The sequence below is a fragment of the Apium graveolens genome, chromosome 7, assembly GCF_009905375.1.
Source record: "Apium graveolens cultivar Ventura chromosome 7, ASM990537v1, whole genome shotgun sequence".
Classification (NCBI taxonomy): Eukaryota; Viridiplantae; Streptophyta; class Magnoliopsida; order Apiales; family Apiaceae; genus Apium; species Apium graveolens.
Window position 1 is genome coordinate 199,492,569 of NC_133653.1, and position 3,714 is coordinate 199,496,282.

The 3,714-nt window shown below is 33.8% G+C and overlaps 1 long non-coding RNA gene across 4 annotated transcripts; it reads right to left on the reverse strand.

The window, feature by feature from the left end:
* Positions 1 to 394: 394 nt before the first annotated feature.
* LOC141672533 (uncharacterized) lies at positions 395 to 3,068 on the reverse strand. 4 transcript variants are annotated; one of them, XR_012555584.1, is made up of 4 exons: positions 2,964 to 3,068; positions 1,690 to 2,342; positions 1,147 to 1,252; positions 395 to 1,027 (listed from the first exon to the last, which is right to left on the reverse strand). It is a non-coding gene; the product is annotated as an uncharacterized LOC141672533 (long non-coding RNA). The 4 variants fall into 4 exon arrangements; XR_012555585.1 differs by having other exon boundaries at positions 1,690 to 1,774; positions 2,018 to 3,068; XR_012555583.1 differs by having other exon boundaries at positions 1,690 to 3,068.
* Between the last annotated feature and the right edge of the window lie 646 nt (positions 3,069 to 3,714).

Here is a 3,714-nt window from a genome sequence, read left to right on the forward strand (position 1 = left end):
TAACATTTTCTTAAAGATAGGTTTTTCCATGTTGCCTTAGGGGTCTAAGGTAACATCGTTGGTGCCTAAGGCAACATCATGTTTTAACTTGTTTATATGTTGCCTTAGCTTGCTAATGCAACAGAAAGAGAGATCAGTTGTAACTTGTTTTTTATGTTACCTTAGAGTCCTAAAATATTTTTAAAAAAGTGGGGCCCACAGGGGGCCCATAGTGGGACCAGTGTTGTGTTGTAATGGCATGATGATGTGGCAAGGGGGTCCCACTTTTTGGTGGTATCATTTTTATTCCTAGGGTAACACTTTGGGAGCTGCTATAATATTTGTATGTAAGCTAGTGAAACATTTATACAGCCTCATGTAACACTTTATAAAATCTAATGTAACACTTTAACCAGAAAAAAATGAAAATGCACTATTGGAATATATACAATCCCAAATTACCAAATCATTAATGCAACAATACGATTTATACAAACCAACCAAAGAGATTACCGATCACAAAAGAACTAAGCTAAACTACTTAAACAAACCATCAAGCACAAGTCTACAAGAACGATAACCACACTATTCCTGAAATAAAATATAAAAGGATTTGATAATGTGGCCACACTTTGCTAAAAATCTTCATGCTTGAAGATATCCCTATTTCCAATAACATGAATTGATAATGTGGCCACGGTCTACAATTTTAAACTTGCGTGACATCTGTGAAATCTGTGAAATTTTACCCAAGGCATCAACTCTGCAGCTCCATACCATCGCCAACCTTTGCAGAAGCATGTTTTTCTCTGCCACTTCTAATGCTGCTCAAACTCCATGATAATATGATCCCTGTCTATTTATATTAGACAGGTATCTTAAGTTTTCAATAAATAAAACTGCATAAATAAACAGGGATCACGTGAAGACTCTCTCCTCCTTCAGTTATCAAAGGGCGTCTATATCAGATGGTTGTACAATGATCTCAAGTATAAAGTCCATCCAGTAGGTAAGATGGAACTAGGTGTTTTACTAACAACGTTGTGATCTGCCAAAAGGAAACATACAATAAATGCTTGTGCCATCTAAAAACTCAACTGAACAAAAGAAAAGAATGAAGTAGAGCTCCTAGGCATCAAGAATCCTTAGCATCAAAAATTAATCTACCTGAATTTTCCATCATCATTGACAAGTGCAGTAGGAACTCCCATGGCAACTGAAGCTATTTTCCAGGCAAGCTCGTGCACATGTTGAATACCAGTATACGGAAAAACTGCAGGCTAACTTTCGACATTCAAATTCAAAGAAAAGAAAAAACAAAAAAAAGGGAGGTAAATAATCCTACAAATCTCCATCATAAATACGGCGTATATCAATATATAATCATAACAATTCCTAAGAAAATAATTGAATTGTTCTTGGCTAATAAAAAAAGACATAAAAAAACAACATTACAAAACTACTAGAGTTAGAAAACAAGGACTTACTATGGCACTATAGTGAACAATGATTTGCATTATATACATGTTGTTCAAAACTAAAGACACATAAATAGGAAAACGATATGTGTAAAATATATACAGATTAAAAGTAAAGATTGAATAATTTACAAACCTCAATCGATAAATATGAATACATATATGCACATACATACATGTATATATATATATGTATAAGAAGAGTGTGCGCGAGAGTGTGTATAGAATATACCTGATGAGAATATAGAGATGTGCCAAATTGTGGATCCACTGATCTCTTCTGCCACCGCCCTTCTCCTCTTCACCTTCTACAGTCCCTTTATCAACGGGAGGGTTTATAACTTCTTCTTTTTTTAAAAAAAAATTTATTATTATTTTATATTATATTGTCATGTGACAGAATGATTATATATTTTTATTTGATTTTGTTTACATGAATAAGGTAATTTCTGTTTCAAATTAGAGCCCCATTTTGAGATTTTTCCAAACAAATTCGAGAATTTTACAAATTACATAAAACTAAACACACAAAAACACTAATATAGATCAACAATATATACCTTCTTCATAGGAGCATTATTAAGCTGAGCAAAATATTAAACGCAACCTGTCACGAACTCTGTATCAGACACTGTTGTATAATACTCAAATAGTTGAGCTGTGATTGAGTTAGACCTCTGTTTCTTTTGATAGAGAAGCGAGATCAGTGACAAGAGATTTAGCACTTGGCCTATCTCGAGCCTCATATTGTAAACATCGTGTAGCTATCTGTACTAACTCAATCCCGTCATCATTTTAGAAGTAACACCTCTGTTGTCACTCTTTCCACGTATGTTAGTTTAATGATGTACAATCTGAGGTACTTACTTCGACTGGGATGTCAACCTGAAATAAATTATTGCTCATGGGAAATATTTAAAACTAACTGGCATGTGTACAAACTATGGTATACGGATGCATTGGGAGAAGGTAGAATCAGCCAAGTCGAAAAACATTAATTCTAAGATGTATAGAATCCTTGTTGGACTGCATAAGGTGTAGAAAGTATACCAACTCCACACAAAATATTAATACCTACAGCTACATGACATAAAATGACATTAAATTATTAAAACAATGTTTGGCGCCCAAGACTTTAAGATGTGAGATGCTTAAATAAGAATTTAGCACGGAGATGTATATAATTGGGCACACCGATACTATCCTTAAAAATAGGAATTTAAAGAATGGAACCTGAGGACAATATGATTAACTACATATGCAATATCAAGATTGACTGCAAGATGCATCCGTCTATAGCAAGGGTGAATAAGCCTTAAAGCAAAGAAGCATTCATTTGGTTGAAGAAAGTTCCGATAACAAGAGTTTAAAGAGAAAAGGACATACAAAAGTTAATTAGTAAAACAAAGTGTAGAGAATCAGAGGATTAAAAATCAGTATGAAAACAAAATCAAACTTCATAAATATCCAAATTATTGGCAGCCTATATTGGATTAACAAACTTACCGTTCAGCACAGCTTGGCCAAATGAACTCTATCCTGAACCTGGAAGCTGATGCAAATCTTTGGATTTCTGATCAGGAATCACTTTCTTCAAAAAAGATGTCCCTGATGGAACATGAGGAAGGAGGGAATGATGGTGTAAAATACCCATCAATAAAATCAAATCAAATTGATATTAAAAATAAGTTAAACATATCCATATATATCTCGCTCATAGAAACCACGTTACAATGCTCAGAAAAAAATAAACGAGAAACTTACCTTAAATCAAAGTGAGAACCCCAATTCATGTTCAGCAATCATGGACTTTTTTAGCATATCTTTTACCTACATAAAAAATAAGAAACTGATTAATTGAAATTTAAATAAATAAATACCTAAGTGAGAACTCAAAATCAGGAACCCCCAATTTACTCGAAAAGATCTGAATCCGCAGAAACCGAGAAAACCGAAATACGAGACTTGAAGAAGCGAATTGAATTTCTAGTTGAAGAACCCATTTGAAGCCAGGGTGAGAATTAGAGAGACAAATGAATCTCTAATTGGAAAACTCATTTCAACCCATTTGAATGAAAGTATGAATGAGGAAGGAAAATACCCAAAAAAGAAGAGAATCAGAATGAGATAAACAAGAGAATTGAAAAAAAAATGAGAACATAAGAAGAGAATAGAGAGCGCATCTTGTTACCAGCTAGAGAGAGGGTAACGAGTGAACAATTTGAGTGAGAAGGAGATTCTGTGGGTTGAAAAACTT